We start from the raw sequence: 12,414 nt of genomic DNA on the forward strand, positions 1-12,414 counted from the left end.
TATGAGAAACATTTTCTTGAGCTTAACCAAGGAATTAGAATAATGGCTACAGCTGAAGGAAACATTCATGTGTTTCATTGATATGATACTTGGGTATAATTCTGAGGTATGTACCAGACTGTATAAACACATAAAATGAAGTGCTTTTAAATTTTTTTTTTCTCCTGCAATTCCCAGTGAACTTTTCAGAACTGTTAATGAAGAACATATCTTATAAATCAGTATCTTTCAGACAAAAAGTATTCTCTGGGGCGTGCTTAATTTGAAAAAAATCTTCTCTGCTCTCTGCTGACAGACACTTCTCTTTATCAACACAGCCTGACAGGGGTGACCCATCAGTACAAGAACTGGTCACATTCACTCTTTGCTGAGTACCTCAAAGAGTGTCATCTCAGTCAAGTGGGGACAATCCCCTTGAGAAATAAAGACAGCTATCATAAAAATCTGCATGGGAATAAATTTCTGTTTTGAGGCACTTCTGAGATCATCTGACCCTTTTGTTTCAGAATCTGTCACTTGTTTAAGAAGTGTCATATTGTTAATCCTTCATGTGCTGAAATGGTGGCAACACTGGAATCCCAAGGGTCAGACTCAGCCGACCCCTGGCAACAACTGCAGGTGCTGATATTGGTGGTGACTGGAGGGTCTGTTGGAATGGCCAATATAAACAGAGGCTTAGTCAAAGAGCTCTGGACAGGCTGAATTCAGACTCCACTGAGGGGAAGAAAACATGGAACTTGGAAACAGGAGTGATTTTGGGGAAGGTATTTGATAATATTGAGGTTTCAAATAGTAAAGATCTTGTGATTCTCAAGTGTACGTTGCTTTTCGGTTTGCTTCCTCCCCCACTTTGGTACCTGCTTTTCATTTCATGTTTCGTGTTTCTTTTCATTTTAATTTTTTCGCTGCTCTGTTGACCTTGTTAAAACTAAATGAAGTCTTTCCAACTTTTTTTTTTAAAATTTTTGAAAAATAGTTCAAAGGAAATGAGACCGGAGCCTAAAAACCTTTGTTTTTCCCCTTAAAAAGGCAAACACCTTTATGTGGTATCATTGATCTAGTAAGAAGCCATTAAGCTTTCAAGTATTCCTTATCTACATAACATATTTTAGAAATAAAAGCCTTGGTGGTAAATTGCTATTAGACTTTGCTTTTTTTAAGTTGACTGACAGGAACTTGCTCTGTACTAAAGGTGAAGATAAATGAAGTGAAACAGATTGTGTTAATGGCAGTTCAGGGTTCTGGGTGAGGTGTTTTTTCTTTGAAAACATACTTTGGACTGTGAGCAAGATCCACAGGTTTTGTCAGCAGCACTTGACTGTGGTGGGGGTTTAACTTAATCCCCCTGAGGTGGCTGTGGCTGGCAAGAGGGTGGGATGCAGGAATACAGGACACGGGATAGAAGCCAAGTCTGTCCAGGGTTGCTGCCATCTGCCCTACTGAGCTCTAAATTGGAGACAGGAGGAGGGATAAAGGCAGAAAAGGTCTTGCACAATGGCAAAAGTGAGACTGGAAGTGTCCTTCTACCTCAACAAAGGCACAAAACAGTAAGTGCATCTTTTCTGGGTGAATCAGACATTGTAAATAATTTAATAAATGTTGGTAGCATTCAGAAGTTTGAGCTGAGTCTAACATTAATGAGCAGCTGAAATTGTTTCCATTGTTTCACTGTGAAATGTGAACTCCATGGTTTAGCTTTATGTTCACAAAGAGTGCAAAGCTGCACCCCAGAGAAGTACAAACCTGGCAGGAATTTTAGGGTGATAGAGCACTGAAAAGCCTGCAGGATGTGAGTTGGAAAGCAGCTGGCCCATGTGGTAGGGTTTTTTGAATAACTGAACATATATTTAGTTTAGTTTGACTCTTTCTTCATTTGGACTCACAGGACACATACTTAGAAACCTGGTGCCATGATTGGGGCAGTCACTTGCTACTGGAAATAGAGAGTTATATTAGCACAGTTCTTCCCAGGCTATGTGGCAGGGTTTTTACAGAGTTTGCTTGGTTTGGGAATTTTAATATGGATTGAGAGTAAGGTATCAAATGCAGAAAGCCCTTTTGGGAGTCTGCTAAAATGCAGCTAACAGGTTAAGAAAAGGTTTGATGAATTTTTCTATGGTGGAATCAACTTTTTGCTCTTTTTCTTTAAAATATGAGCTTCTAATTTAAGTTTCTTCTTAAGTGTCCCACCCCAGGTTTCCTTCAGAATATGTTTGAAATATGATCCATCTTGTCTGTATATGCTGGTAAAAATTCTGAGCAGATAGATCAAATTTAAAGTCTGGGTTTGCAAAGAAGAACATTATTCCATTATCGAATAAATCACACAGTTTATGAGTCTTTTTACTGCACTGGCAGAATTTATTTACTGAGAGATCATGAAATACAGATGGTATTTCACTTGGAATCATAGCTACCTGAACAGGTCAAGTATTCTATTGCATAACTGCAGCACAAAACAAGAACAAATATAATTGTTCTTTGGTATTTCAGACAGGGATAGAGCTTTTTATAGTTGCTTGGTATCTATATACTTTGAAAGTGCAATTACATATTCATTTATATTCAGCAGAATTCCACAAGTTTTTTGTAAAGACTGAACCCAGTTTGGGTCAGTGTTGGTGGTGCAGGTTTGGCACTGATGTGAATAGCTCTGTTCACTTTAATAGGTTTGTACAAGTCAGCACAGAGGAAGGCACAAAAGGTACAAAAATAAATACCTCAGGTGATTACATGAAGTTCCAACATTTCTGTTAAAGCACTATGGAATTTAGTTACCACTGAGTTTCATATCCATGACTTGTTACCATGGCTGTGATGGATTTTAGTAATTTGGTGGCTGTTGCATCCAAGGTTTCATTCCTTGTCATACTGTGCAGGGGTTATGTTTTCAGTCTAGTAAGATGATGTAAATTCCTTTCTATACAAGTATAAGAGTTTTCTTTGTTTCACCTTTGTAGATCATGTAGTACAGTATCACTCTACATTTTTGGCATCTGAGCTTTAGTAGTGGACTGCAGGAGATATTTGATAAGCTGGAGTCTTCCACAACCACTGCAACAAAATTTTTAGTTGGATAGAGAGAGTATTAAGCTATTTCTGAATTGGACAGCTGACATCAGTAATTCTAAATATTAGCTTGATATAAATAAGACAAGCCCTGATGACAGCAGAAATTTTATCCCAGAATCTGAACATGGTTACTTGTTCCGTGCATCCAAAGCTGTAAGGATAAATATTGACTAGGCACTCTAAAACTGAGCTAATAATTATAGTAATTCCATTTTGATCATACACAGCTTTGAAAAGCAATCACACTCACCACAGACAATGTTCACTGAGGCTGAATAACAATGTTGCAAAGTCATCAGTAGGAAAAACACAGAAAGGAACATTTTTAGCTGATGCAACCAGATGTGACACAACAAATTTGTAAATAAAAATTATCTATGGGAATGAAAGCATTCTTTGAATAAGAGGAAAATTAGCATGAAAGGAGAGAAAAAACCTCCCCAAAAAACAACAAGGAAATGTTTTAGGGCTTCACTCAATACAAGAAGCATGAAAAACAAAATGAGAAACTTGTGTAAGAAGAGGTCCATATATTCAAGCACTGCTCTGTCACCTGCCAGAACAGGTGGAAAGAAAAGAATCAAATTGAAATAGATATTTCAATTACATGCATTGTGATGTAGTATATATACTCTTTCTTAAAAGGGAGGCTTGCAAAGGCACGTGGTGTGTTCAGAACACCTGGCTGTGTCACCCACCTTCTTGCCTAATCCTCCAGACCACGCTGCTGCTCCAGGTTTTTTACTTCAATTAAAGGAAGCTCCCAAATGGTGCTCTGATATTTCAGGGAGGTCTAACTGGGCAACTCAGCCAACATGAAAGCTCAAAAGAGACCACATTAATTTGCCGTTAATTGAGAAACAGGAAGAAAGGTAATTCAATTTACAGGTACAGGGACATCCACCTTCTGTGTTACGGTGAATCTCTAAGCAGAAGGCGTTTTGTCTCTGTTCATTGAGCTGGAAAATATAACAACTAAATAGAAAATTATCAATGCTAATGTGCTTAGAATGGTTTCTGTTTGAATCATGCTCCTGTGCTGAGTGGCAGTCTGTGACTGCTCACCCCAGCAACTGTGGCTTCAGCAGTTGAGAGCAAATCACAGGAAGGATTATCCCTGTCACAAAGTTTCTGTGCCCTGTCAGCAAGGACTGCTTTCATGCAAGGTTGTAAAAATTCACGGGTTTAAATGCTACACAGTTTGGAGAATATTAAAAAAATTATATTTTTAAAAAAATTAGGTAATAAAGACAGCATGAGAAGGCACAACTGATGAAAGGCTCATTGTGGCTCTTCTCACTCTGAAGTTACATACGTCCATGAAAAGCTATATTTCTGCTAACAGGAATGGAATAATGTTATTAACTGGATCTGTTAAGTTAGCTGGACAGTCATAACTGAGTATAACAAAGTGTGTATTCATGGTGTAGAATCACAGCATCATAGAATGGCTCAGTCATCCTCTTTAGGTCGTCAGCTCTGGGGATAAACAGCAAAGACACCCAGAAAGGGAATATACAGACTATAAACCCAAACATTTGACAAGTATCAATATATGTAAGTATTTGACATGTGTTTGAGGAGAGTAAGGGAAGAAAGGTCAAAGGAGCTCTTGATTGTTAACAATACACATCAGGGACTGTGTTCCAGCCTTGGTAAATCCAGCGTAATTATGAACAAGTGCATGAAATCTACTGGGAGTAGATCCTTGCACAAGATTTTGAAGTTACTAAGCAAGTGATGATTGGGAACTATGACAGACTAAATAATGATTTCTAGAGGGATAATACAGTGATGCTCAAATGTTGTATGTGTCATAACACTTCACTGAAAAATCAGAAGCTTCCAGTTGAAGCTCTTAACAAAAAAAATCTTATCTATAAGACAATAGTTTAGGTTAGTTTTCTGCCTCTTCATTCATTAGAAGACAAGGAGACTTAAATAAGAAATCACATTTGTTATGAGAAATGTAAACATAAGCCTGCAGTTTTCTAAAAAAAAAAGGAGGGGGGTGTGAATTACCAAGACAGGTTTGTATTTCATTTATACAGTAATTACAGCTGACAGGTCCCTTTTCTCATTTACTTCCTGGATGATTCTCCTTTGTGTTTCCCTACCTGTCTCTCTTTTTCCAGCAATTTTCAAACTTCTAGGTAAATGGAGACAAGAAGCAAGAATCCTGTTGCAGAATTAAGTGATGTTAGGTGTGATTGTTGTGGCAGCTTCATGCAGAAGATTCCAGTTAGTATTGTATAAATATCAAATGATAACCAAGGTCAGGCATAAACTGTCAGGATTAAAGCTGTAATAAATGCAGAGGATCAGAAAATTGCTTCATAACAAAAAGATGTATGGCCTTGTTCCAAACCCAGATTCATACCAGCAGCAAATTAGAAGAGGGTATTTCAAGAGCACTTGCAATAAGCCAGTTATTGAATGAAAAGTGATGTGTCTGGAATGATCTCATTATTTTTCTGTTTATTTTAATTTGATATTATACACACTTCTCTGTAAACATCTATACTTCTAGACTTTCTATTTTTTTTTTCTAAAAGTTTGCTGTTTTCTCTTTCTGTGTTGGAGAGATTTTATTTCTTCTACAGTGAAAAGTTTTTTGTGGAAACAGAATGTGCTGAGCCACGAAGGCCACCAGAGATGGCCCTTTGGTCAAGACAGTCAAGTTCTGACTTGGTGGAGGTAATTTTTTAAAAAGGTGTTGGTCTTTCTATCCCTGAACCATTGTGTGGGTGCTTTGAAGATGAACCCTGCCTACATCTATAGAAATTAATTTATCAGGCACAGTGAACTTGATGGAATTAGCCTAAAGTGAAGGAAACCATTGCACATAATTGTAAATCCAGGCAGCAGTAATGCAATGACTGGAATATATCTTAAGTGGAAATATAAAAAAGACAGTGGAGACAGAATTTGCTTTTTCAAGCTGATTAAGAATTGAATTCTCAATTATTGGTGTAAGTGTAATGTTACAGCTTCTGGTGGTCTAAATCTTAAGGACAACAAACCAGTTTCTGTCTCTGGGCTGTGTCAGTTACAGAACATGCAGCAAGATAAATTCTACCTAATTACAAATTTACTGTGGCAAAAGAGGAAGGTGTCCCTCAGCAAAGTGAAATGCAACTATTTTTGAAGGTTCTTTGTAAATTTTCCTCTTTCTTTTCTCAACAAAATTCATCTTAATTTGTGTGTCTGATGGCCATATAGTTCTAGAATAGTCATCCACAGACTACAGTTAGGAGATGAAAGGTACCTTCAGCTCAGGAACAATGCTGTGAAAAAAGGGCTTTAACTTCCTCTGCTGACTTGTGCGTTAGAGGCAAAATGACTGTAAATTTACTGCACTGACATTGTTGAATGAACTGAGTCTTCGTGCAGAGAATCATGAACCAGCATTCAAGTAATGCTCAAGGTCAAGTCATTTACATCTGGTAATTAAAAAAAGGCATATTGAAATGCAGTGAATCCTGAGTAGGATGCATGAAAGCTCATTTATCAGGATATTACGACGAATATTTTATGCTATTAATGACTTTTCTTCAGACATGCTTATGCACTCACCTTTCACATTCTCTAAATTTCTCTACCTTCTAAGTCTGACTCTCTTATGAAAAGCGCTGCTTAAAATTCCATGGCCAACAACATGCAGATATTCAGTGCTCTGGCCTTCCCATAGGAATCTTTATATGCAATGCAACATTATTTAATCTCTTACATAAGCTTAGGTTAGATGATCCAAGTGTTTATTTTTAGTATTTTATAGAGTTAACCACATTCTTTAAAGATTTAGGCACAAAAAAGAATAATATCTCCTTTTCCTCTTTCCTTTTTGCAAGGATATGCAACAGAATGTGGGTCTGAAACACAATTTTCTGCAGATTTTTCCTTTAAAATCTTCTCCATTACTGAGACATAGGAGCTATGTGGGGACAGGAATCACAATTTACACTTATGGCAAACCTGAAATCCTCTGACAGTGACTTTGCCTAAACTTTGAAGTCTCGATGTTATATTGCTCATCATAACCATGTTCTTTTAAAAGTAGGTTATTAGAATATGTTAATATTTTGTGAGTTCCCAGACAACAAAGGAATGTCTTAGCTGGAGTCCAGAACATCCATTTTTCTTGCACCAACCTGTATGACTTGACTTCAGGGGCCCTCTTACTTCATTAAAGGCACAGTTTCCTGTGCCAAGAACTTCCCAGCAAGAAAAATTTAATTCTCATCTTCACAAAAATAGTTTCTAAAACCTCCTTGCTGAGGTGCTGTGAGGAAATTCCGAGTTTTGAGCTTAGAGCATTGGAGCCCTAGTGAGGAAACAGTGGTGTTAAAAAATTGATAAGGGCGTGTCCATTCATGCTGGTAGTCACCTTTTTCACAGGAACAAAAGTCATATTTCATAAGGTCTGGCCCTCAGTGCTGGAATGCCAGAGGCCAGCAGCCTTTTAACTGACTGAAGAGAGCAATGGCATGGAATGAGCAGGTCGCTGCACTTCTGTTCCCTTTTCACATGGTAACCCAAATCCAGCTTTAATTCACTCTCTTCATATGTATGGGAAGAGTACTGGCTTAGCTTTGGGAGTATCTTTCCCCTGAACTCTCTCTGTATACACAGAGTTTCAGCTGTACTGATAATTTTAAGGAGGTATATACCATTGTCTTTTAAAATGTGTGGTCAAATGACTTGGCTATTCAGCTGGAGCTTGTCCCAGACACAGCTTGCTTTCCTTGCTAGGAATTCCACAAACATTAAAATGTCACACTTCACTAAGTAAACAATTTACTGCAGAGCTTGTCCTGTGCAAACACGCAGGCAGCTGACACGAACTGGGTGCAGGCCAGGGAAGAGCAGAGAGGCTACTTCAGAAAAAAGCAGCAAATCTCAGGACCTTCCATGTAGCATTCAGGTCTGAAATATAAGCTGACTAACCTTGAAAAGATGGAAAGCTGAAGCAAATTAGTAAAAATCTGATGTATCTGAAATCCATTTTTTGATGAGATGGCTTATCAGTGTCTCAACAACTGTTGTGGTATTTAGGGTTTTTTTCCCCTCTCTACATCATGCAGGGGTAATTTCTCTCTTAATGGTCTCAAAATGGCTTGCTCTGGATTATGACTACTGCCTGTGGAATTCTGCAAGGGGTCCAGTTTTAGTTTCCACACAAAGAGTGATGTGCCCCAAATGGATACTGCACTTTTAAGTTCTGCCAAGGAGATGGTTAATAAAGAGTTCCAGGAAACCTGGAAGTGTTTTGAATACCACAGGGCAGATTTTGAGTTAGCAATACCCCACTGAAAGTGTTAATGTGTGCATTTCACTTAGTTTTAAAAACATTTACATGATTCAATGGCTTCATCTTTGTTCACAGTGTGCATATATATGTGAAATTGTTTAAAAAAATAAACTGTGCAGTTCAGGAGTTAAGTGGAAGCGTAGTCTTTATAATTTTTACAGTACTCCTAGAAATACTTCTGCCTGAACACTATTAAACCATGCTGTTTGTGTCACTGCTTTTTTTCCTCCATGGATAACTCTGCTGGCAGACCAGTTTCAGCTGTTTGAGAAAAGAGAAAGTATCAGAAATATTAAGCAGCACAGTCATGTCCCAGTAGCACCATGGGGTTCTAGAAGGTATTACTTGATATGGCAGGAACTGGAAGACAGCAGATGATTGATGTGAATCTGGCCAAGCCTGGCAGCTTACAAGTGTGATTAGCAGCAGGTAATTCCTGCACAGACTTCAGGAAATGCATGCTGGTAAAAGATAAGTTGAATTTCCCGTCTGTGGAGATAAGCTTCAGCTGGTGTTCATGCATAACCACAAAAGCTCTGTCTCAGTGTAGGTTTGGATTCTGCAGGAACTCAGAAAACATGAGTTCAGGGTGTGACTTCACCACAACCAGTTAAATATGCTGTCAGCCCCAGGACACCTCATGTTGTGCTTTGGAACAGCAGTTTAATTTTATTTTTCTGAATTTCATCTCCTATTTTCTCCTTGAGATTCTTTTTTTTCTACCTGTGCTCTCATTCACTGATATCACCTTTCACAGCTTCTCTCATCCTATTTACTTACACTGTTTGATGTTTTGAAAATAATTTGAGTCCAGCAAAAGGAAGAACAGGAAGTAAAATGGACTAAATAAGTCAGTTCAACTTCTTTTCATCTCAGCTGTTTATCCTGTGTACTCCAGGACATCAGCTCTAGAATCACACAAAGCCATGCAAGCCCAGATTATGGCAATTTCCATCATATCTATATTTTAGGCTTAAGTGATGACCATATGTATAGCAAAACAGATCACCCAGAGAAAATCCCATTCAATTATTAATAATGGTGGCTTAATCATGCCTGACCATTGTTACTGCTTAAAGCTCTCTGAAGGCACTGAAGGAGTTCTTAGGGTCAGCTTGCATATCTTACCCTAAACGTTTGGGAAGGATGGCACCACACAGGAAATGTTTGTGTAGTACAAAACCTTTTTTTTTTTTTTTAATGCCATTTAATTATTTGTCTAACATAAATCTAAAAGCTTTGGATAAATGTATGGACAAATGGTTTTGGGCCTGGAAATAGTTTTATTTTAAAGTTTAAGTGAAATGTTTACCACAGAGGATCAGAAAAAGGTTTCTGGTCTGGAAAAGGATAAAAACTTCTAGTAGGTTGTATTTCCTTGGAACATTACTGTTCTCTTAGAAGGCTGGCTTTTGATGGTATGAGCATTGACCTTAATTACTCTGGTGATATTAAACTGGTTTTAGTAAATTTTCATTTATCATTACAGTATCTTGCCTCCTCTACATATCATTCAAGACAAAATGGAGGGAATCCATTTATTTTACAAGATAACAAATGTTCTAAATGTATCACTTAGTGGCAGGTGCTACAGCATCCTTTAGAACCCCAATTACTTGTGTGGTTCTCAGGTGCTACTCCCATGAAACACACCCTGGGGAGGAGAGAGCAAAGGAACCTCTTAGTGAAGGTTTGTTTTGTTTGACCAATGCCCAGATGTTGTATATAATGTGGATCTGAAATGCCTTGTTGTGTGGTTTCATTTCACAAAACTGAACTCATGTCTGGTGATATTCTGCTTTCATGCAAACATTGCAGTAAATGCTGAACTGAAAGTGACTTCCATAGGCATTCCATGTGCCTCTTCATCATTCTTCTCATCAAGTTTCATTGGAGAACATGACAGATGTTCTGATTTCAGAGGGCATTGTACCTTTCCAGCCTCAAAAAAAGCATGCACTTGATGAAAATCCATAGGTGCCCAGATTTCACTTTTCCCATTGCTTGCTTTTTCTGTGATGAGTGAGAATTCAATATCTTACTCTAAAAGTGAAAAATAAGTTTTACAATATCTGCACATAGAAATGTAATTCAAGTAAGAAAGTTTGGAAGTACAGCAGCCCTTACAAAAGAAAGGAAAGAATGAATCACCAGAAAAAGAAATGGAGACATTTCACTGAACTGGATCCAAACAATGTGCTCCTGTTGCACTTCCCAGGCTTTGTTGTGCTTGTATTAGGGGATAGCTTGTGCAGGCACTAAGGAATGAAGTGCCATCAAACACTATAACTCAGTCAGGACTTCAGCTGAGATCAATTTTACCTATTCTTTCTTTGCAGTTAGGATATCTTCAAGGCCAGGTTGGATGTTGCTCTGAGCAACCTGGACTAATGAAAGGTGTCCCTGCCCATGGCAGGGGGTTGGAACGAGATGATCTTTAAGGTCCTTTTCAACCCAAACTATTCTATGATTCTATGATAATTTACCTCATTTTGAAAGCTGTAATTATAAAATGATACATAAATATTTTCAAAAGCAATCTGTCAGAACTTAACCCTCAGCAATTTCTTGTGTAAATCCCAGTACATACTGATTTTGTGATTTATAGTTTAATATGACCTTCAAAATGTTTCAGTTCTTAGTGCTAAAGGCTTTTTTTTGTTCTGTATCAGATCAACACTGTTTTCTAAGTGCATTTCCCACCTACTGCCCTAGAGCTACTTAGGCAATACTGAAGGTTTTCTTTTTGTAGTGATTATCCAGTGCTTTGTGGCTTTGGAAGTCATGAAGGGCCAGGCTGGAACTTGGCTCCCATTGACAACATATTGTCATTCACAATTGTGAAATCTCCTCGTTAATGTTTTATCTCCATGTCACATAAACCCTGTTGTAATATCTTATTTCTCTAACTATATGGGGTTTGTGAGTCTTTCTGTTAATTTTTCTTTCAGAAGAGTAATTTCTTCTGTTTTGTGTGTGCAAGGAGTAGGCATTTGTTTTATCTTCATGATATTAATGAAAGACTGGAAGATAGCTTGTAATTGTTTTCAGTCATTTGAAGTGAAGAACAGCCTTTTAAATGAATGTGAAATAATATTTTTGGCAGTATTTTAGACTGGTTTACTCAACTCTGGAAATGTATGTGGCCATTTAATAGGATAAGTGTCAGAGCTTTAGAGCTCCTCTTAGTGTATTGCAGAATTCCACTGATAATACTGCATTTCCGCTAGAAAAGCATCCTTTCTCAGGGGCAGATACAAAGGTTAATTTCTAAGAGGAAAGTCTTTTTCATGTTTCTAACATAATAACGAACATGCTATGATATGTTATAATGAACATGCTCAGAATCATTTGAATATTTTATTTGGATATATTTCTGTCTTTGGGCTTTTTCTGAACCACTAATTTGCTGTTCCTTATTAGAGCTTGTAATTGCTGTCTGAGTTGACTGCCTTGGTTTATGATCTTAGAGTGTATCATGGCTATTTGAGATAGAAATAGATCCCCAGATTACCAAGGGTCAACACCAGTTCCTTGATTTTACTCTAAACTGTAGATTGAAAATATCTTTTAATGTAGAATTGTCATTCTAATTGTTACAGAATTCTATGGTATTCATTTAGTCAATTCAGGGTCCTTCATGTTTTCCTTAAAAAATAAGTAAATGGAAAAACCCCAACCTATAATGTGCATTTAGGTTTCCATAATGTAATGTAACATGATATTTTTCCATGTCAGCACAATATTATACTGCATTCTTATTTGGTTCCCAGTGTGGGGTGTTTAAGTATACTCAAGTGACTGACTTCATTTTAAACTCTGTTGGAGTAGCATTTCCTGTATAATATTTTTGACCAGCTTTGATCCTACAGAGCTTTGATGAAGCTACTAATTAGGTTTTTGATTCATCTGTGTTTAGGAAAGAGAGATTTATTATAGTAGCACCCGCTTGTGCCACTGATAATTAAAAGACTGTCAGAATTTTCATTATATAACTCATCTTGCAGGAGAGAATCCCTCCCCATCTGACA

At 37.5% G+C, this 12,414-nt stretch overlaps 1 protein-coding gene across 7 annotated transcripts in view; it reads left to right on the plus strand.

The window, feature by feature from the left end:
• The first annotated feature begins 1,376 nt into the window (after nt 1-1,376).
• Nucleotides 1,377-12,414, plus strand: part of VSTM2B (V-set and transmembrane domain containing 2B) — a 362,287-nt gene continuing 351,249 nt past the window's right edge. For all 7 annotated transcript variants that reach the window (XM_051805910.1, XM_051805909.1, XM_051805908.1 and 4 more), the window contains exon 1: nt 1,377-1,547. The gene's annotated coding sequence lies outside the window, so the exon portion shown is untranslated. The remainder of the gene's footprint in view (nt 1,548-12,414) is intronic.

Source organism: Manacus candei, unplaced genomic scaffold (genome assembly GCF_025592945.1).
Source record: "Manacus candei isolate 608988 ecotype Guabito, Panama unplaced genomic scaffold, ASM2559294v1 h1tg000065l, whole genome shotgun sequence".
Classification (NCBI taxonomy): Eukaryota; Metazoa; Chordata; class Aves; order Passeriformes; family Pipridae; genus Manacus; species Manacus candei.